General features: G+C 35.6%; 1 protein-coding gene across 1 annotated transcript in view; it reads left to right on the forward strand.

Annotated features, from left to right (window-relative positions):
* The window catches only part of LOC138710195 (DNA mismatch repair protein Mlh1-like), a 74,159-nt gene that overhangs the window by 44,249 nt on the left and 5,471 nt on the right, over positions 1-24,439 (forward strand). The window contains exon 3 of the transcript XR_011335150.1: positions 24,261-24,420. The gene's annotated coding sequence lies outside the window, so the exon portion shown is untranslated. The remainder of the gene's footprint in view (positions 1-24,260; positions 24,421-24,439) is intronic.

Consider the following 24,439-nt stretch of genomic DNA (forward strand, 5'->3'; position numbering starts at 1 on the left):
ATCAGAATCACATATTTTTCTTTCTGTTTCTCAATGATCAGAGAAGTACCTGTAATAGTTATTTACGCTAAAAGTTCATTTGTCTTTGTTGTTCATTTTAACACTTATTATATCATTGATTCTAGTTCGCGGTAACACTTTGTTTAAAAAAAAAACTTAAAATTGTTTAGTCTACACGTTAAAAAAAAGTGTTAAAATTTATTAAAAAGGGTTATATACCTTGGACAGACGGCCCGTTTCGACGCGGTGTTACGTCTTCACCAGTGTCCCACGAACTACTGTTGATCTTGAATTCTGCCATTTGCATTCGTCAGTTTAGGGTGTGTTGCTCTTACGGTGGGGGGGTGGTTGTTTGTGTGTTACGTATCATGATATCGAACAATGTGTGGGTATTGAACTGTAATTGTGTATTAAGTATATCTTGTGGGTATGTTATTGTACTGTATGTTTATATATTTCGTATTGTTCTAGGATGTTTAACTGTGAACTTTTTGGTGTGATGTGTAGAATTTCCATATCTGTTTCTATATTATTGTAGTCATGATTATTGTTGATAATGTGGTCTGCATAATTTGATGTGATGTAGGGTTTGGTTATAGCTTTAATATGTTCATTATATCTTGTGTGAAAGGATCTTCCTGTCTGTCCTATGCAAAAATGTGGGCAACTATTGCATTTTAGTTTGTAAACGTCAGTTCAATTATATTTATTTGGAAGTTTGATATGATTATTTAGATATTTCTGTGTTGTGTTATTTGTTTTGTATGCTATCTTGTATTTCAGTTTTCTGAATGAAGTTGCAATTTTGTGAGTATTGGTATTGTGATATGTTAATGTTATGTATTTATTCTCGCGTGCTGTTTGTGTTGGTTTGTTCTGTTTTTGTTTTGCCTTTTTTATTAGTGTGTCTATTATGTTAGGGTTATATCCATTGTCTTGTGCTATATGTTTTATTGTGTTTAATTCTTCAGTGTAGTTGTCATTGTTATATTAATTTATCTGTGTGTCATTGTACGGAAAGCTGCATGTTTATGTTGTATGGGATGGTTTGATGAATTGTGTTTATGTGTTGAGATTGTGGTGGGTTTCCTGTATATTTTGAATTTGTGTCTGTTATTTGTTTTGGTTATGGTGATGTATAAAAAGTTTATAGCTTGGTTATGTTCTGTTTCTCTTGTATACTTTAATTTGGGATGTACTTTGTTGAGTTGTTGATGTAGGTTTTCTATTTTTCTTTTGTTTCCATTATATAGGACTATTATGTCATCTACATATCGATGCCAGTACATTATTTTCTCTGCGTGTTTGTTGTCGGTGTTTAGTATGTGTGTTTATTCCATATTATGAATGAAGATTTCAGCTAATATGCTTGATATAGGTGAACCCATTGGTAATTCTTCAGTTTGTGTATAATATTTATTGTTATATGTGAAATAATTTCGTTTTGTAATAATCTCTGTAATGTGTATAATTTCGTCAATGTGAGTATGTTATTTTTGATAAGCATTTTTCGAAGTATTTCAAGTGTTTCTGTTACTGGTATGTTTGTATATAGGTTTTCAATGTCAAATGATGCTAATGTTGTGTTGTGTGGAATATGTTTGTGTTTTATTTTGTTAACTAGGTCTATGGTGTTGATTATTGTTGTAGGGTTTTCTAATTTTATATTATTTCTTATAGTGTTGTCTATACATTTCGCTAATTTGTATGCTGGTGCAGTCTTATAATTTAAAAATGTTAAATGTTATGCTTTATTTAACGACGCTCGCAACTGCAGAGGTTAGATCAGCGTCGACGGATGTGCAGGATTTTGTCCCGCACGAGTTCTTTTACATGCAAGTAAATCCACTGACATGAGCCTGTCGCATTTAAGCACACTTAAATGCCATCTACCTGGCCCGGGATCGAACCCGCAACCTTGGGTGTAGAAGGCCAGCGCTATACCAACTCGCCAACCAGGTTGACTCTTGTGGTTTATAAGAGGCCTGATTGGTATATTTTGTTTGTGAAGTTTAGGTAATGCATTTAATTTAGGTGCGTGGGGTTTAATTTGTTTCAATTGTTGTTTTTGTTATTAGATATGATGTGAGTATTTCGATTTATTGTATTTTTGACTATAGTTTCATATTTTGTTGTTGGATCTGTTTTTATTTCTGTGATGTTATTGTCATGAAAAAAACATGTTAATTTTGTCGTTCAAGTCTTGAGTATTCATTATTACGGTGCAATTACCTTTACCTACTTTTACAAATGTTAAATCGTGTGCTTGTTGTTTCTCTCTTAATGTCTTTATCGTTTTAAGTTCATGTTTATCAGTTATAGGTTTGTTTATTTTTATCTATGTTCCTTAGTAAATCTTGTTGAATGTATTCTTGGTGTTGTGCTTGTGTGTTTTGAATTGCTGTTTCTGCATTGATGATCGTACGCATTTGTTGTGTTCTTGGTCTTGTTATATTGTAGGTTATGTTTTAGTTCTTTTTCAAGTAATTTCGTTTCATTTTGGCTGAATGTTACGTTGGTGTTATTGAATGTCTTAGGATGGAATTTGTGTGTGGTGTTGTATTTGGTTTTTTGTTTATAGGTTAATGCTGCTAATTTGTTTCTGTGTCGTTTCTTTATCTTTTCACTTATTTGTGTTATTACTTTGTTCGTTAAGTAAAGTGATTTCCTCTAATTGTATATATGATGTACTGTTTTTGTTAACTGTAAATATTATATCTTATATGCATTTGTGTTGATTTGTTTTTCATGTAATGTAAATGTTGTATATTGTTTTGTATGTAGATTTTCTCTGCCGTAGCGTTTGTTTTCTGTGCTGGATATGAGTTGTTTTTTATGTTTATGTGTATGTATTTGGGTATTACGTCTCGTTTGAGGCATTCTTGATTGAATTTGATGTTGTGAGATGTCTTGATCACTTTCACTCGCGTGGTTCGATATTGGTGAACTAAGTGACTTATATCGTCGTGTTATATATTATTTATTTAGTTATTTATATATACAGAGTGTTTAAAAATACACGGCAAAATTTCTGGGTTAGTTTCCACACATGCAAGATAAAAAAATGTTATATAAACATGAGTCGGAAATTAATAACTATTGAGATATCAGACATTTGTTGGAAGATATTCCACTAGCAGTCCGGCAAGAGATGTACAGGGCCATCATTTTATTTTTACTTCAATTTTTATTGTATCTGCGTTTCTAAATGTACTTGACTCCCACCCCTTTCACTAATGTCCTTGCTAATGTCAGTCACACAAACTTACGGCCGCTGTTGCTAGCAGTGAAATAAACAGTACAGAGTACAGTGTGTTTCAGAAATATGTTGAATTTTCTATAGAAGAAAGAGCTTATATTATTGAAGTTTATTTTCACACAGATATGGTGTGTAGCATAACTGAATTTATCTGTGTGGACTGAGCACAAGTGAAGATTAGAGTTACCGAAAGTACGGTACCCTATAATATGGTGCGGTACTTAACAGCATTATTTAAACAAGAGTTTTGTTTTACTGTTTGTAGGTATGAAGGACGATGATGGAAACTGGAATTACAATGTAACCGAATGTGAACAACAGTTTTTCTTTCTTTTTTTTTTTTTTTTCCTGACAATTTCCTGATTATAGCATTAAGCAATATTTTCGTAGAAATGTCATTAATCTGGTAGATAAATTTAGAGCAACAGAGTGTACAGAAAGGAAGAAAAGTGTAAGATGGCCAACAAAGGTGATAGAAGATGCTGTAGAAGATGCTAGAGAAAGGATGCAGCGAGGTCCTAATAAGTCGGTCAAGAAGTTAGCTGTAGAAATTGGGGTTTCTTACGGAAGTGCTCACAAAATTCTCAGGAATAAATTAGGTTATTAATATGCTGAATAAAGTAGACATTACATAATGCATATAACCGCCTGAAGACTTGAGTATGTGAAAAAGATTGTTAATATTCTACTGTTTTTTGATAAAATACTGTAAAGTAATGACCAAACTGAAAATCGTAACACTATATTTCCCTGTAACATAAATGGATACACTACTTTTCTCTCCTCCTATAGCTAGTAAAATGATTTGTTTACATATTGCACTAGCAACTCCAAACTCCTGTAATGGAAGGGGGTAACCGTGTTTCCGAGTATAGCCAGGTTAATGTTAGTAAAAATAAAGTGATGTCCCTGTACTTCATGCAAAATGATGCCCCTTCACATTTATGTCTTAATATCCGTGAACACCTGGATGAACGTTATCCTGATCACTGGGTGGGTAGAGGTGGCCCAATTGCTTGGTCTCCTCGCTCACCTGATCTAAAGCCGCTGGACTATTTTGTACGAGGGTATTTAAAGTCGTTGGTATATTCAATTGCTGCGGGGGATGAAGCAACACTTCAGGCAAGAATTGTGCGTGGTTGTGAAACAATATGTAGGCTATAACACTAGGAATTTTTTTAGCGTGTTCGTACCTCAATGAGACGACAAGCAGAAGCCTGCAAGGAGTGGGCATTGTGAGGTGCTGAATATGGTGCATTATTGTGAAGCTAAACTGGAGCTAATAACGTACTAACATAAAATAATTGATTGATATCTCAATAATTATCAATTTTCGGACCATGTATATATAACATTTTTTTATCCTCTACATGTGTGGAATCCAACCCTGAAATTTTTCAATGTATTTTAAACACCCTGTATATTACAAATAGCTATAGAAAGAAAAATGAAATAACCCTGCAGATTGCAAATTGAAAGGGACGATAGGGTGCACTTCAAGGAACAGAAAACCTATATTACGTTTTGTGATTAAATGCACGGTTTATTAGACAATTAAGTTGAAAGTCTCAACATCGCCGCTAGCACAGTAATCTAGTAGTAAAGATATAAGAGGTCAAGGAACTCGGGTACGCGAGTCTCCATCCCTCGCTAGAATATTTCAACCTGTTCGCAGCGTTCAGTGGCTTGAAATTAGTGATTTTTAATTAAATTTACACTTCATTGAAATACGCCAGAGGAATACATTATTCTATCCTACTCGCAATAGTTACCGAATAGGAGGGTGTTAAACATTTGGAAAAAAAAAAAAAAACATTTTTTTCTGAGAAAATTATGAACTTTTCACATTATGGTATGACACTTTTTTGTTACATACTACATGAGCTATTCCCTCTGAAAATCTGCTGAGTTATTTCATTTCCATCCAGTATATTTTATAATAGGTGTCAAAGTAAACAACAAGAACAACTCAATCACGATGATATAAGTAATTTAGTTCAGCAATATCGAACTACGTGGTCTCAAGACACTGACGATACCAATCGCCAAAATCATGACTAGCTGGAGCCGCAGTACTTCGAGAGACACTGATGATGACACTACACCGGAGTTCAAACGGTACCGTCTGTCAATAAGGTATAGCCTATTGTTCTTATTATCTTCTTTGTTTGTTTATTTAATCTACTCTTTTTGTATTTTTTCTTAAAAGTTCACTAGGCTTAATAAAATATTAAGAATTTCTTACTCCGTATAAATATGAAAAAGGCAGTAAAGTAAAGTGTATTTACCATAGGAGGCGTTAATTCAAAGTACTATATCATAGGCAACATCGCGACATATCAGTGTTACGTTTACTGCCTGCCTACATATTGTACGAAAAGGTGTGAGACGCGTCAGTACCTTAATAACGGCAAGCTTTGATCTGGATTTTGTGGTCACAAGATGTTAAAACATTTTAAATGTATAGGCGAATGATACAGTAACTCTCGGCGATGAGAAACGCTTCGACATCAAGAAACAGACGTTGAAGTAGATGCATTAATCAAAGTTACTTTACTGTACGCTCATATTTGAGCATATTCACAACTCCCAATGACAAAATCTGTAGGCCTGCCACGACAGCTAACGGAGGAACAGATATCGGAAGGTTTACTGAAGAGATTCAAATAAAATTAAGAGTCTACTAACACCATTACAGGAGATTAGACATAAATTTGCAGCTACAAATCATGTTTCAAGTGATAAAGATTAGAGCCGAAACACACTAGTTGATTTTTTTTAATTCCTAGCATTCGCTATATAGTCCGGACGTTACACCAACCGATTATCACGTTTTTTCGACCATTAGCAGAAGGATGGCGTGGACGGAGATATACCAAGTACAGTCAAATTAAATATGGGTTAATATACTTTAAATGCATCACCACATCAAGTTTTAGGATTAGATCCTTATGAATGTTTCGTCCGCAGGAAGTTCTACAGCTGATCTCTTCATTTCTTTCTCGGTCATTCAACGTTTCTTCTGCATTATGGTATATAATTGAATATTTGTAAAGAAATCCGGGCTTGTTCCATTCTTAAAATATGTGCGTAGGTACCAGTTTTGTCTGTAAATGTATACAATGTTTAAGCTTAGTAGTTATGCATGATATTTTAAATTCTAATCAAATTTTATTTTAGTAGGTTATTTTAAGACGCTTTATCAACAGCTTAGATTATTTAGCGTCTGAATGAGATGAAGGTGATAATGCCGGTGAAATGAGTCCGGGGTCCAACACCGAAAGTTATCCAGCATTTGTCCATATTGGGTTGAGGGAAAACCCCGGAAAGAACCTCAACCAGGCAACTTGCCCTGACCGGGAATCGAACCCGGGCCACCTAGTTTCGCGGCTAGACGCGCTAACAGTTACTCCACAGGTGTGGACTTCTATTCAAATACCGTCATTTCTATTCAGTTGTTTAATGTATATCCGCCAATGACCTACAATTTTATTTCTTTTCAGTAGCCTCGATCCTTTTATGTTACTTCATAGTTAACGTCCAATTTCCATTCCATAGAGGAGGACAGACACTTTTTTTCCAATAAAGTTTGTTTCATCTCACCTATCAACTGTAGAAACTGTTATTTTTAGCACTTGATATCTGAACCGATCATATGAGACATCGCATTATCAGTCAATAATATGAACAACCTGTTTTATTACATTGCTATTTCAATCTTTGCTCTAAATGGTTGTGTATCTTAACTTTTCTTTTACTAGCGGACATTTTCAATTCATTATTTGTTAAATAGGTATATTACGAGTATTCAGAAAAAAATTGCTAGTCGTATTTTCTTCTGAAATTGCTAATATCGTCTGCTCGTCTGCAAACGGGTTTGTATATAAACGTATCCTTCCTATAAAATGTGTTCTAAATTGAAATTTCCTTCCTTACAGTCCTGTCAAAATATAAATGAAATAAAGTTGGCGACACAAGACATCTTTATCTTTACCCCACGAGTACCGCCTTTAAATTTTTCAAATGTGCCTTGATTAATTATGATGGAAGCATGTGACTAATGCCAACCCACTTCACTTGCATGATTCGGGTTCCGCATAGTGCGGATAGCAGGCAGGACTGTGACCCATTTTCAAATTGCACACCACTTCGGGGGGCCACGTTATGCATAATGTGTATCTGTGAGGAATTATGTCGTGTATAAGGGTGAGTGTATGTTAAGTGTTCGTGTAAATGTAGTGTAGAGAATGGGTGAGGATGATGGTGAAGGTGAGGAAGGAAGAAGGGGAAACCCGGTGCTGGACGTAGCCTACTCCTATCGAATAGCACCAAGGGGGCCGCCAGGCTTAATGTCCCCATCCGACGGAATAATCACTATCAACAGTGACACATGAAGAGTCCACTGCAAGAATGATGGTTGTCAGCGAGATGTAGTTTTCCAGGAAATGAAGTTATAAAAGCAAAGACTCATTACTGCTATAAGAAGAATTTTAATTATTAGGTAGTTAACCCATTATTTTTGTGCATTATTACGGATTTTGCAGACAAAACATCAAATAAATCCAGCAAGATTTCCAATTACTGCAGTAATATTAGTAACTTAAATGCAAAGACTGAAGGATAAGAATGCTGAATGTCACGTATCATTTGCATGATCTGCCACATTAATTTATGCTGCACTAATGCACGGGGTAAGGTTAATGAATAATCAACTCCAAATATTTCGTGAATCATTAATATCATCATTAATTTAGTATGAAATATTTAATACATATCTTAATGTATAATGAGACTGGATTTGATATTTTCTACAGTTTTGGGTCAATTGTTTTCAAAATTTGTGGGTTGGTTTTATGTATGTATGTGTGTGTGCGTGCGTGTGTGTATACCAAATTCCAACAAATTTAACGCATTAGTTCCTTCAATATTAGTTATTTTTTTATTTTATCAAACTTAATCATGCGTAAATTCAAAATGCCCCTTGCGGGACTATAACTGAAATTATGTTTTAAAATTTTTTGTCAAGAATTTACATTCCATAATTATTAAAACTACGCATTGATTTTAAAATTTGAGCACTGGTGAAAAACATAAAAATTTTCTTAGGAGTGGAATAATGATTACTATCACGTGTTAATAGAACTAAGGTATTCTTAAACTTTGTTCTATTAACATGTGAAAGTATTCATTATTGCTTTCCTAAGTTATATAGTATTAAAAGTTATGTAATCAAAATGTATCTTTTTTTTTCATTTGGGATAATTTGTTTTCGTCATCTGTTATTTTTAAGTTAAAATTAATTACATGAGAAGTATTTAATCAAGAGCCAATTCCACGCAGTTTTGTGTATTGATATAGAGAGTATTCATCGAAAATTGCATGTAAATTGGAGCAAATTGAAACCGCGAGGGACCATTTGTATGAAGAAAAATGTCGTTTTAGAAAATGCAATTTATTTAAAAATGTTGATTTTTTTTCATATTGATTGTTTCAGAACTCCCCAGCACCATAACTTTTCTCTTCCTCCTTCGCCGTTTTCGACATCCTCGCCATCCTCTTGGAATCAGTATTTGACCTCTTAGTCTCCTCCTGTTTTCCTCACTGCAATCTCTTGGAAGAGCCGCCTGTCAGACAGTGATCACTGGCACTGCATCCCATATCGCACTCTCCAACAACATTGCAGGTTGCTATGTCCAGCCTGTTTTTGAAAACAAAATTTTTCTTTGGACATTTTCGCCATATTGAAGCGTGCAAACTTTCATTTTCATTTTGGGTTGATTACAGTGATATTAGTTCCTACAAACATCAAAATATGACAAAAGAGACATCACTTACAATTGAGGGAAAGTGGGCGTTGCATGTTTTAACCCCTTACGCAGCATTATAAAAATGGCCGACAATTTTAAAAAATGGCGGATAGAGGCAAAATGTAGAATAAAAACGTAGACAAATGAAGGGTCCACTGCAAGAATGATGGATGTCATTTGGAATACATTTTGCAGGAGAAGCAATTGAAAGTTTGAAATGCTTAGTGCTCAAAGCTTAACTGTGATTTTCCGATCATTACTGGACAATGACTATCAGTGTTAATGCCATATAACTCTCTATGTACAGTTACCCTGAAAAAGAATGAGACGATTCTTGGTCGTCGGAAGTTAAAGTTCTACAGCGCGGTTCACTCGATATCGACGTAGGGATACATAACATGACAGATAGTACAAGAATTGTTACAAGGACCACAACAAGGACAAGGACCAGAATAAGGATCACGAATAACACTGCCATTTAAGGCCAGGATTTCACAACATAGCTCGAGTCCCAAAATATCATTGCTTCACTGTACCGAATGGCAAATGCCTGCTAAGGGATCTACATTCTGGACTGCTGCTATCACTGTCTTGTCTCGTTAGCTCATATAGTAGCGTGCCGGTTCCATTGTATAACCGAAACGTCTCGTGTTCGATCCCAGGTAAAACTTTTTTTTTTATTGAGGTGTAATTAATTTGTTCAGAGTTCCTCTGTCTAATTTGTCGAAAAATATGGAATAATTTATGCCCAATTTCTGGGTCTTACAAGTGGGCTGAACCTCGTCAAAAAAAATAAATCTTACTTGGAAGTTAAAAGTATTCTTCCTCAAACAAAAATCATAAGAAACAAAAAGAGACCTGTTAACTTAAAATCTTGTCCACATGCCATCAGCTTCTATTACAGCTCTAAGTCGATCCGGCATGGATGTCACGAGATTGTGGAATAAGTTCTGATCCCCGGCGAGATCTTCCCAGGTGTCAACAACTTGATCCCACAATTCGTCTCGATTTCGAGGGCATCGGTGGGCATAGGTGGCTATCCTTCTCTTTTTCAATTCCGCCCATAAATTTTCGATGACATTCAAATCAGGTGACTTCGGAGGCCAATTAATGATTTCGATCTCGGGTCTCCTTTGAAACCATCTTTGAATGCTTGCAGCATAGTGCACGGGATGGTTATCCTGCTGGAACAGCAATGTTCCTTCGGGAAAACGTTCTCGGGCGGAGGGAAGGAATATATTTTCCAGAATGTGCTCATAAGTTTCCGCATTAAACCGGCCATCGATGCGTTCTATAACGCCAGGTCCATCGTAAGACATCCACCCCCAACACGATATGCTAAAGCGCCCCGATCTTTCACGTCGGTGCACATAGCGCTGATCATGTCGGAGACCATCCTCACGATAGACACGGACAGGACCTTCGTAATCACTCGAGATGGTTGTTTCGTCGGAGAAAATTACATTTCTCCAATCGAAATCCACTCGATTGGTAGTGAAGGCAAGACGGTCGACAGCTTGTGCTTCCCCCAATATTTCCATTTGCGCAGCCCTCCGGCTCCTAATACCGCGGTTCCTCAACCTGCTGATCACAGTCTGTGAAGAGCCGGGAAAGTTAGATGCTGCTCTTATTTCGTTAGCAGTCAGAAAGGGGTCCTGTCGAACTGTCTCGAATAAAAGAGCATCCTCTTCCAATGAAGAAATCCGCGGACGCCCAGGAATAGGGCGATTTTCGACCTCCCCAAAATTTTGGTAATGATGAACCCATCTCGCGGCTGTACTTCCAGGAACACCGACCAAACGGCCAGCAGATCTAGCCCCATATCCAGCCTCAACTAGAGCTATAACTCGCTGTCTCATGTCACGTCGGTTCGCCATTACGATGAGAAATGAGAGATGACGATAATACTTTAGTGTAGACAATGACTATTTAACATGATATAGAATTATTGAAATAAGAGGCATCTTGCATAGTAAGAGTTAATAAATCAACCCTAAATTAAATATCTAAATAACAGGATATAACAGGAAGTCCAATTGTTGCGAAACTAATCAAATTAAATCTAATTACATTAAATAAACAAACCCCAAGTTATGACACCACATTGCTACAGCTAAACTGTATGTTATTAACATAAGCATTGAATAGGTCCGTGGTTGTGCGTTGGACAACAAAACCAAACATCGAAAGTTCGAATCTTGCCGAGGAATGTAACTTCTTGCTTTTTATAATGTAAATCAGACTTATAACTACAATCATTCACATTTCTTACATTATTTATTATTATTTATAGCCAACATTGAATTTGTAAAGAAAAGACTTTAGAAATCTCATATGGAATTTGTGATCTGTAGTGACATAAACATAGATTATCTCTCGGAACTTTTCCGTAAAAGTAAATTAAATTCACTCCTTGAAACTGGAAACCTTATTCGTAGGGTCATTTTCCCATAGCATACAAGCTGAAGTAACACAGCTATTGATAAACGTTTTGTACACAGAATTAGACTGAATTCCTATTCGACAGAACCTATAATCAATGGCTTGTCTGACCATGATAAACAAATCCTATGTGTTTCCAATGTCACTGAACAATTCCAAATATTAATTTAAAAACTAAGAAAGGATCGTAATTGCTGTATCTAGTGATTATTTACATTTATGTCTACAAAATGAATCTTGGAAAAACATATATGATACTGGTGCTACTGATATTAAGAGTAAATATATTGAATTTTTCACTTAATTTCATAATCACTTCAGTGGATGTTCTCCACTCAATGTTGTGAAAAAATTCAAAAGTTAAAACATGTAGATAACGCAGGGACTTCAAAATCTCATGTATTAAAAAAGAAGAATCTATATGTAATGAGTTGCAATGTAATGATCTTCATGTTCTTAAATACTGCAAGAAGTACAGTGTAATTTATCAAAAATTATGAAAGAGGGAAATAGAATATATTTGAGTAGAAAAGTACAAAATTCAGATAATGAAATTAAACCTATTCGTAATATTATTAAATTTAAATTTGTAGATATCCTAAGAAAGAAAATATTTTTTCATTAAAACCAATGATTATAAAGTAGAGGATCCCAAATCTATTGCAAATTCTTTTAACGTATTATAGTATATAGTACAGAAATATTATTGACAACTTAAACATTCAAGATTTTGCAAAAGATACTGCAATTGGTTACTTAACAGATGTATTTAATAATTATTATTAATATATGTAATTAGTCAATAACTGCAACAGTGCTTATACATTCAATCATAACATGAATAAAATTGAATGCAAACACGTAGATAAAATAGTTAAAATTAACTGCAGGGGTGAGAATGAAATAATCCAAAGCCATACTTTTAACAAAAATTGTTTTGTGCGAGTGCATTTCTTACACATATGGGAAAGCTATTAATAAATTATTGTAATAATTACTCAACAAATGACATAGCCTAAGGACTCTAAACCTTTGTAAAAGTTTGTCTATTATTATATTTTTTTTAAATTTCATTTTAATTGTTAGTTTTTAATATATATGCATTTACATTGTACATATGTGTGTGTATAAATGCATTCATTAGGTTAACGTTTATAATATTATAACTTGTAATTTTGTATTGTTTGCGATCAATAACACTTAATCTCAGGACTTTGTAAAACTATATTTCTACGTGACTTAGCTATTTCAACGTTATTTAGACAAAAAAAAATTGTTGTGTAGACTAAGAATCGAAATCGCACTCTTCTACACAACACACAGAAGTCTTACCGTCTGAGCTATGGAAACGACATGAATGCTTTCCTTTCTGTGCGGAGTGTCGATCTAGTCATGAAGGTCCATTGTCGATTTAACTACACGATTTATGTATATATTTATCTTTTATTTACGTAATATTATCATATTTTTTTGTAGTTTTTTAATTGAATTTCAGAACGATGCTAGTAACAAACCAAATAGCCTGAATTTAAGTAACTCAATATTCGTTATCTTGTGTATCGGTGCTCTGGTCTCCGATCATGCGCAGTGTCTTACATCTGAGACTTAGGAATATTCAATCGTCTCATCCTTTTCCAGGGAAACTGTACATTCTATATGTCTTAAGCTATGCATTGACAGTATTGGTTCATTTTCGACAAGAAAGTGACATCCATCATTCTTGCAGTGGACTCTTCAAATATGTAAAGTCACCATTTATGTAAAAAAAAATTGAATTTTTTACCATTTTGGTCAAAAATCCGGTCCTAGAGTTCCTTAACAAAACAAAAAAGTTAGGTCATTCCTTATCAAATTGAATTCCATCTGGCAGTCTGTCTTGTCATTTATATTCAAGTTTGCTGTAAAAATTTGTATATTTGGCCCACAGAATTGTACAAGGTGTTGAAGATATTTATATTTTCTCCACTGACTATCATCTTTCTTTTCGTGTAGTCGAACGTTCTTGTCGTGTACAGCATTTCTTCCGTTGCCTGTAACTCACAGACTAGCGGCATTCTTGCCTTCACATAATGACTAAATAATTCTATTCATCTAATGTATATGATGTCATCATTAAGTTATTTTCTACAAAAAAGTGACAACCATCATTTTTGCAGTGGACTCTTCATATGCCTTCCCTTTATATGCATTGCGGAGAGATTTGGGATTTAACTCAGCATATTGGTGCTCAATTTAATGATTAGAAGTTGTGCACAACCATCTCTCCTAGTCCCGAGGCAGAAATTTTATAAGAAAATTTCTGATCCCGCCGGAAATCAAACCCGGGCCGGCTAGTCTGTAGGCAGACAAGCTACCATAGAGCTAACTCGGCGGACATGATGAAAGTGGTATTATAATTATTTACACTCTGTTACACGTTGTTATACATGACGAAATTAATACATTCACTTCACTTTATATTTCGACATAGTAATTTCATATCCAGAAAATGCTACATGTCTTCGGTGAAAAATATGAAAAAAATTATTTCTCTCCCTACTTTCGAAAATGTTCAATTAAATAAACTTATTTTTGCACTGGTAGTTTCAAACGACTACTTTCCGTCATGATTGGCACATTATTTAAAAAGCGATTAGGTTACTGGAACACAATTGAAACTGGCAATGTTACGAGGCACGTTAATTAAACCTCGCTCCAGTGCTACAAAATCCCTACTTGAAAATTCGTAGGTATGATTACGATATTGGAAAATATGTTTAATATTCCGCTAATAAAAAGCATGCTTACTGAACCCATATTTAATTTCTATAAAATTTCCACTTGAAAAATTTAATGGGTAAAGCATTGCCATAACGATTAGCTGCCTTTCTGCAACTGATTTCATTATACTAATTCGTGGAAGTCTGGAGTGAACCCATACTTAAAACTTCAATAATACAGTTTACTGAAAATCAAAAGGAATGTAGGTCATGGCATCCAATCCAATTAGGACACGGTGTTTTAGTGTATGGCAGTAAAACTGTTTTCAACGAAATGACATTTTTAATATACGTTGATGAGATCCATTTCAGTCAAAAAAGAGAAATGGAATTTGCGTATCGAAGTGTGTGGTCTTGATAATAAGATTTCACACGATATAAAACACGTCTGTTAATGCATCTTTACACAGAAGTCCTGACATCTGTTTTCTAGTAACGGAGCTGCTCACACAGATGATGAAGATGTGAAGGAATCCGGCGTTTTCGTCACTCTTTGACGTGAATACATTTTTATAATCAGACCTACACAAAAGCTGTACCAAGACGGAAACGGCGATGTAACGTTTGCAGTGTAATCTATTCCGACACTATAACTTCGTGACTAATAAAACAATTTAAATAAATGTAGTCTCGTTTGATCGGATATACGGCTACTATACAAGCACGACCTTGAGTTGGCGCCGCGCGAAACGCTGCCTGGTGGGAGCCCGTGACGATTGGCGACAATTTTGGGCGTGGGCGAAAATTTCCGGGCAGTATATCTCGCTATTCCTATGTGCTAGCACGCTGATTTCAGTGCCAAACGAAAAATGTCGTCTAGATCTGTCAATTTAGGCAAGACGTATTCACGCAAAACCCACGGCCGTGTTCCCGACACAGTTATAAGCCGATTTTTTTTGTCACGGATACGTTTCGTCATATTTCACACTTTCATGACAGTATGTATTGTCACAGAGTAGACATTCGTCACGCTCATATTCCGTCACATATTAGATTCCGACACATATTTTGTTTTTCGAATTTTTCATGCTACATATTAGCACAGGACGAGTCCATCTCATACAAGGACAGAAGGATCAAGCGTTCACGGTATTCAACAGAGTATTTGTAGTGTATAGCAGGCTATTAAGTAAAAAAAAAATCCGCACAGTATAAGCCTATACTAAACCTCCTCAAGGGCTTTGAATGCCATAAAGTAGTATTATAAGTAGTAATTGTACGAGTTAGTATAATGTAACGTAGAGCTATACAGGCACAGGTGCATATCGGGTGGGGCATGAAGCTTTCCTAGACATTTCAGTCCTGTTAGGCCTTTTGTGCATCCGTGATGGAATTAGCTGCGTGTCGACTGTGCTGTCCGGCTAAGTCGGCTCCACCATACTAGGGCTGGGGACGGAGCGGTTCGGTTCAGAGCAGTTACTGTGACGTCATTACTCGGTTGAACCGAGTACAGATTTGTGGCGGCAGATTTAAAATTTAGATAGATTGAGTCGATTTTAGAACGTACTTCGAAAGTGAAACCAAGCGTATTTTAGAAGCGTTGTAGTAAAGCGCTTTCGCTTTGCCAATTGACGAGAAAAAATTACTTCTCTTCATTTCAAAGTGGCAGTGGCAATTTCATTTGCGGGATTACAATTATTTGCGGAGTAATTTTGTATGAAAGGCCTATTTAACTGTCAATGTTGTTATATAAGACAGACGAAATGAAATTGATAAAATAATTTATAATACTAACAGCTAATAAATTAACATGTGAAGTAAACGTTAAACGCTGCAGCTAAGTAAAAAAGAAGAAAGAAAGAAAGAAACGGGCTCAACGGAGCGTTGCCTAAAATACTTAAAAATAACACACAGAATTGTTTACTATTACGGAAAGTAGATAAAATAATCTATAAAACGTGGAATCTTAAACTGAATAGAACCATGTTCTCTTTGGTGGAGAGTAATATTATTGAGAAATTAAAGTAATCAGGTAACATAATTCGTAGAAATAAATACAAATAAAATTATGACTGATGAGGTAACACAAATCCAATAAACACAAATAGAAGACAAATATAATGCACTTCCTTTTTTAACATATTTTAATATTAATCAAACACTCTAATATATGATGATAATAATAATATTAATAATAATAATAATAATAATAATAATAGTAATAATAATACTTATGGCTTTTATGGAACCCGGAGGTTCATTGTCGCCCTCACATAAGCCCGCCATCGGGCCCTATCCTGAGAAATGTTAATCCAGTCTCTATAATCATATCCCACCTCCCTCAAATACATTTCAATATTATCCTCCCATTTACATCTCGGCCTCCCCAAAGGTCTTATTTCCTCCGGCCTCTCAACTAACACTACTGTATATATATTTCTGAATTCGCCCATACGTGCTACATGCCCTGCCCATCTCAAACGTCTGGATTTAATATTCCTAATTATATCAGATGAATAAAATGCATGCAGTTTTGCGTTATGTAACTTTCTCCATTCTCTTGTAACTTCATCCCTCTTAACCCCAAATATTTTCCTAAGTATCTTATTCTCAAACACCCTTAACCTCTGTTCCTCTCTCAAAGTGATAGTCCAAGTTTCAAAACAATATAGAAGATCCGGTAATATAACTGTTTTATAAATTCTAACTTTCAGCTTGTTTGACAGCAAACTAGATGACAAAAGCTTCTCAACCGAATAATAACAGGCATTTCCCATATTTATTCTGTGTTTAATTTCCTCCCGAGTGTAATTTATATTTGTTACTGTTGCTCCAAGATATTTGAATTTTTCCAGCTCTTCAAAGGATAAATTTCCAACTTTTATATTTCCATTTCGTACAATATTCTGGTCACGAGACATAATCACAAACTTTGTCTTTTCGGGATTTACTTTCAAACCTATCTTTTTACTTGCTTCAAGTAAAATTCCCGCGTTTTCCCTAATTTTTTGTGTCTTTTCTCCTAATATAGTCTCGCCATCCGCATAAACAAGGAGCTGATGTAACCCGTTCAATTCCATACTTTTTCTGTTATCCTGGACTTTAATATTATTATTATTATTATTATTATTATTATTATTATTATTATTATGTACAGTAACATGTTCAGACTGTCAGTGTTCATTAGGCCCACTTGACAGGTCATATAATAGGATGAACTCTTCAATACTAGAGGCCTTTCAGCCCGTCTTGGGGATAAGGAAATAATTTGTCCTGCAGCAGAAAACATTTAAATACAATAGAACATACGTTGTTTTCTGCTAGAATTAAATAAAACACGTGAACTCTGTTTGAACGTTTGAACTGACCGGTAACGGCTACGGTTAACCGAGTAACTTCGGTGCTCCGCTGCCAAGCACATAAACCGATAGAACCGAGTAACTCAACAGTTCTACTCGTTCCGTCCCCAGCTCTACACCATACGTCACATCATACATTTTTTCTCAGCAATCCAATCCGTATACCACATCTCTGATGGTGGGTTGCTGTACTTCACTGATCTACGTGAGTAGTCGTGTCCCTGTCAGGTTCTGGTGCCTTTTATACAGGTATGAGTCGTCTAGAATCCACCACATCTGTCATCTACCAAATCTTGTATAAATCGCAAGGAACACCCACCTTGACGGGACATTGATTCCGCGTCACGCAAACACAAGTGAGCCTTATTTTTCGAGATGTATAATAATATAATAATCTGGAATAATAATTGCAGAGAGTCTTGGTGAAATGACAAGGGAAATATTGGAGAACCCCTAGAAAAATCTATCTTGGCTTTGTTCACAACAAATGTAACTCCTCCAGTGACGAGACTTTAACCAAGTTTCGCGTTGGTCGTAAGCCAGCAGTCTGTGTACTGTAATGTAATTATATTGATTCCCCGTTTCTAGAGTACTATCATGTGTCCAATTAAAGATGTGTCAAGTCTCGAAAAAAATTATATATGAACAAATGCCAAAGCACTAAGCTACGGTGTCATAAAAGATTGTTTAAAAAAAAAAAGGTTTCTTCTCTTCTGAACAAGCTGCTGACCTTTGTCGTACGGTATTGATAATATTCAACCCACCAACTTTCCTGACCTTTGCTACATTGAATTGTTAACAAATAGAATTATTTAATGTTCTCTACTGTAATTCAAGTAGTAGTATGAGTACAAATCTTGTGTATCCGGGTTCGATTACTTGTAAGGTAGTGTAAAATTATATCTCTTCCCACGAAATCAGAGTGTGTTTAGGCCTAATAATCTTCTATGTATGCAGAACTACGTCTATGTATTCGGCACGGTAGATCGCCAACCATTCGGTAACGATGTATAAAAAAATGTTGCATTATAATCGCTTATAACCTTTTAACAAATAAATTTAGCGAAACGGAAGTATACCACCGTGTGGACAAAGGAGTTCCGTAACCGTAAACGACAGCAGGAAATCGGTCGGACCCTCGAGGCTATCGAGACGCGTGGGACAAAACATGCCTCGAAAATTGCGTTACGGCGGCCATTTTATGTGTATAATTTCGTAAGATCTCAACCGATCCGGACGTTTCAGGTGTCAATCGATCTAACGCAACGAGATCGACTAAATAAACGCGAAAAAAATTATCGGGGTAAATTGGTCCCTTAACCTTAAAAAAGTAAACGTGAAAATGTAAGAACTTTCAAAATGCCTCGAAATTCAGACGCTGACAGAACGCAAAAGTGGAAACGAGCACAACAGGCGAAAAGGGCATCCAAAGACGAATCAAACAAGTCCAATACCACCGCTGTGGAGTACAAGAGAGAGGCAGCGCACGAGAACATTGACTACAATAGTCCACAACCGTCCATTGAAATATTGTAAGTCTAGTCTGTAAGCATATTCCGTATAAGGTAATTCCGGGAGAGATGCCCCACGGGGAGAGTCGCCCCACGCTTCTTTTCTCCTTATCTCAAAATCTCTAAGGAATCGACCTTGGGACCATTTGTTTAATTCGTATACGACCCTCGAAGACAAGCAGTGCAATCTTTGTGGCGGTTTTTTTTGTGTGTGTGTGAAAAGTGAATAGAAAAAGAAAGTGCTGTTTTTCGTAGGCTTTGTTATAATATTTATAATTTTTCAAAATTCGTAATTTGGATAATGGCTATGTATATGTCGCTTAATCCAATATATTTGACAAGTACATGCATTGTACTCCATTCTAAAAAAAAAATTAAGTAATTGTCCATTACGGTTACCCTTAAATACATAAGGCGTAAAGGCTGGTTCACAATACACCGGGAACGGAAACGACAACGAGAACGAGAACGGAAATATTGTTAAAATGAATGTATTTAAATGTGAGCATTCACAACAGTTAATTGTGAATGCTTACATTTAAATACATTTATTTTAACAATATTTCCGTTCTCGTTCTAGTTGTTGTTTCCGTTCCAGGTTTATTGTGAACCAGCCTTAATGGTCATGCTAAAGGGAGAGACGCCCCACCTGTTTGAGGGAGAGACACCCCATGTACTTAAGAGTGATATTACCGAACATAACTAATTATTATTAGTGTTCTTGCTGCATTTATTGGATTTTAATTGAATTATTAAATTAGAATATAATTATTATATATTACAGGTCAATAATTTTTAAAGGGTGACCAAAACTTGCTAGAGGATCATATATTTTCAAAAGGTGTCCAAAGTTGAAATCCATGAACATTTTAAGGAATACCGGTATTCTAAATTTGTTGTAGCGACATTTTCAATAGGTGCCCAAAGTTGAGGGCTTTCAACATTTTAGGAGATGTCCAAAGTTGTGTTTGAAAGACACTTTTCACGACCAAACGTTAGTCAATGCAATCCCAGAGATTTCTTCAATCTTACTGTAACATTTTGGGGAATTGGGAATTAATGTAGTATCGCATTGTTATGGAATTGTTTAGAGAACAATCCACCTACTGAAATCTAGTGGAGTCTTCAAGAAACATCCAATAGCTGCAATTCTTCATAGAGCGAAAAATTGAGTTACCTGTAGGGCAGTCAGAAGGATCATCCATCTCTCTGAAGAGGTCAAGGTATGTCGAGACAAGTCAAGCAGTATTTTGACCTACTGGAAACAACTCTATGTGAACGCAATTTGTAGGAAAGCCACATAAAATAGAGGAAAGTGGCATCCAGCTAAACAAATTTACAAGGAAAAGTGGTTGAGAAAAAGGGTTCCAAAGATGTTCAAGTCCTAACTTCAAGCGAGAAAGGTGGAAGTGATTGATTCTGTCATAACATGTTGCAATTCGGAGGGAACATTTCTCCCACCGGCAATATTTGAGAGGAAAAATGGAAGTTTTTTGACGGATTCCTAGCAGAAACTGGGGTTTATATGAATCCAAAGTCGTCCTATGTTCCATCAGAATTATTTATGAAGCGATTGAAGGGAAATTTTACTCCAAGAAAGAATCCTGGCAAGATTCTCATCATTTTGGATGAACATTCAGCACACTTAGATAACATAAAATGCTAGAATGAGAATAATGAATCACAATTGTTTGCCTACCAACCTATGCAACTCAGGCACTTCAATCTCTTGATCGCTCACATTTTAAGTCTCTCAAGCATTATTTCAAGAAGAGAATCACAGCAATGGATGTCTTATAAAAAGCAAGCCTGACTATCCATCTAGAAAGCTGGACAAATGCTGCGTTGGTAGTAATTGAGAGGTCCTTTGAATTTCGAGCCTGAGGTTTCTATCCTTTCAATCCAGATGCAGTTCCTGAGCACCTCTTCAGTATTTATGATACCTCAACTAACAACACAGCTGTAAGAATTCCTTTCTGTGTCTCTTCAGAAAATCTCAAAGAAAAGAAAACTTTATCGGCTACAAGTTCTAATGATAACGGGATAATAAGCTTTAATTTCGGCTCAAGTGCCACTATGGCAAATTCAGCGACAGCGACTCCTTTCAAATCCCTTCATGAAATGAACTATGTGCCAGCAATACCTTTTGCTGTGAACAAAAGAAAGCTATCGGTAGAACGCGTTACAGGTGGAGGTAAAAATGGAAACACCATCTTTGAAAACCTCTCAGTTCCAAAAACTCAAAGTCAAATTCTTCAAAATCTAGTAGATATAGAAGACACTTTTGGAGAAAATATGAAGAGAGTGTCGTCAAATGAAACAAAGTAGATAGTTCCTACTTTGTTGAGTGCCTTGAAAATTATTATCAAATGAAGGAAGTGGTTGATAGGATTCAGTGACTTTCCTGCAAGAAGTTGCACAACATGTGGGCTAAGTACCATATGTGTGGTCGCACTGAAAAACGAGCTCATAAAATGAACTTATTGCAAAAATAAAATAAGCAACATTATTTAGAGTGTTATTTATCAAATTAATAGTTTAATTTGGCAATTACCACAGCGGGGCATCTCTCCCCTATATTTATGTATATTACAGTGACATCGTATCTTATTAATTTTTATTTTACCACTTACTGTGTACGAATCATCGATTGTTTCATATTTTACATAAACCTTTAATGTATTTCACTTGCTATAACACATGAATAAAATATCTGCTTTGGTTTGATTAATTTTTAAACAATAAAAACTTTAAGTGGGGCAACTCTCCCGGAATTACCTTAGTTACTCGTTCGTTTGTCAATCCGTCCGTACGTTCACCCATTCATTCATTCATTCATTCATTTGAAACAAATACAGGACATTTCTTTCTCCAATTTCGTCCAGAACTGCACTCTCCAACTCACTTCACTAGTGAGCAACTGCTGTTTTCTATTAGTGCTAAATAATACCGCTTTGCAGCCCTACTGTTCTTTATTATAATAAATTTATGTTGTAAATAATATGAAAAAGGTTATCGATATGCACGTCATAAAAAACATAGCGGGTGCAAAGAGAGAGTGTGCCCGTCCCCCACTTCCTCAATGTCAGTAGTTAGCATCACGTTCAGGAAAGGACCAGACTCTTCGTCATTTCATTATTATCAAAAGTCGAGACAGGCCGGGAATATATCCGCCATTGTTTTTCTTGACATAATTATAAAATGAAAAGCTGTAGGCCTATATATAGTGAAAGGTAAAGCCAGCCACATTGCAGGCATGGAGGCCTATATATAGTGAAAGGTAAAGCCAGCCACATTGCAGGCATGGAGGCCTATATATAGTGAAAGGTAAAGCCAGCCACATTGCAGGCATGGAGGCCTATATATAGTGAAAGGTAAAGCCAGCCACATTGCAGGCATGGAGGCCTATATATAGTGAAAGGTAAAGCCAGCCACATTGCAGGCATGGAGGCCCGTAGGCTAACAAGATGTACAGAAAATCGGCATTAATGACGGTAAAGATGTCAGTCCTACGTGCCCACCGCCTCTACTCCCAATTAAATATCCCTGATACTCATTTCTGTTAGAGGCTGAGTAAACACCAGGGCCTTAGTGTTGCCGAAAAGTTTAAAACAATGGAGCAATCCACGAGTCCTTTGGAAATCTAATTCGCAGCCTTTCGGCTTATCTTAACCGCGACGCTACCGCATGTATCGACTAAATGAAAATGGTTAATTATGATATTATTTTAAAATGTTAAAGTAGTGACACTTTAAGCGAGATTTGAATAAAAGGTAAAGTAGAGTAAAGGTTGGTAATATTGTGATATGAGTAATATTGTCATAGTTCTTTTTGAGAATTTATTACAATTTTACTGAACGAGAGGAAGATCGGTTTTTTGTATCACCGTATTAAGGGAATGTTCGTGGACAAGCTTCTGCACAAAACCGGTCCTTCTCTCCTCAGTAAAGTTGTAATAAAATCTCAAAAAGAACTATCACAATATTACTCGTATCACAGTATTAGCAACCTTTAGCCTATATAACAAAGACTGTAGGCCTACTGGGGCAAAAAAAGATAAGAATTTTAAATATTTATTTTCATTTATCAATATAATGAAGACATAAGACTAAATAAATATTTCGAAACATTTGTGATAATGATAACATTCATATATACAGAAGAATAAAAAAGCAAGAATAAAAAATGTTAGTTTTTTCTCCCTCTGTAGATATTGTGACTCAACTGCATATTCCCATCTGTCGATTTGGCTTGCACGTCTTACGGTTCCGATGAAGTTCCACTGCAGCGATCTCCATCTCCTCGAAAGTGTATTACGGCCTTCAAAGAGTGTGGTACTCACTATGCAAAATCTTCGCGATACTGCAGGTGTTTGTGACTAATTTTATTAATACTTTCCTGGCCGAACTAAGTTAATTTTTATTCTCCTATTCTCTTGAACAACAGTATCAACATGCTGAATAGAATCTGAAGCAATTAATAGTCTTGAGCACTTGCCTTGGTCGTGAATTGTCCAGTGGAGATGTTGGATAGATAGATAGTGGGGTTACGAAGGGGCGCGTCAGCTATAAAGACTATTTGCGCCCTTATATAAAATTCTTAACAAAACTAAAACATAAACAGTATAATAAGCAGAATGCTAAAACGAACTAAAAAACGTTGTCATGGTATAAGGGAAGACCAGGTAACTTGATACCCTAAGGGTGAAACCTAACCATTTTCCCCCCATTACTACAAATGCTAATGGATTATGGTGATTTTCTAGTTTGAAGGTTGAATTTTCTTTTGCCAACTTCGTTTCGAATTTCGATACTGACAAATACTATAAATGGTAGTGATTTTGTAACTGGTATGTTGGCAGCTGAGGCAAATATCGACAATATTTGCCGGTACTGGAGTTCCATGAAATTAAAATTGTACTAGATTTCTCAGCCGGTTACTGGAAGATAGTGAAATTCGAACTTATTAATAATTAATTAATATTAGTATTAATATTAATACATAATAGTTATTTTATGTGTTGCGTTGTGGTTATAATTCAAGATTAGTCAGATAAGTACGAATAAATATAATATACTTGGGCGTGATAATGCACGTGGGTAATGGATAGAAATATTATTTCAAATTTTAATGAATTTCTTTCGTGTTTAGATTTTTATTACTATGTCAAAAAAATGAAATAGTGTTGCAGTGACTCCTCCAAGGAAGAAAATGTGTGGCATTCAGAGTACGCTTCAGAAATCTGTAGTTCACGTGTATAATGAGTTGAAGAAAGAAGATAATGAAGAAGGAATTCTGCTAACGGAGACAGCAATTACAACCAGAATAGGAAAATTATTAGGAGTAAGTATTCTTAAGCATA

This window comes from Periplaneta americana, chromosome 12 (assembly GCF_040183065.1).
Source record: "Periplaneta americana isolate PAMFEO1 chromosome 12, P.americana_PAMFEO1_priV1, whole genome shotgun sequence".
Classification (NCBI taxonomy): Eukaryota; Metazoa; Arthropoda; class Insecta; order Blattodea; family Blattidae; genus Periplaneta; species Periplaneta americana.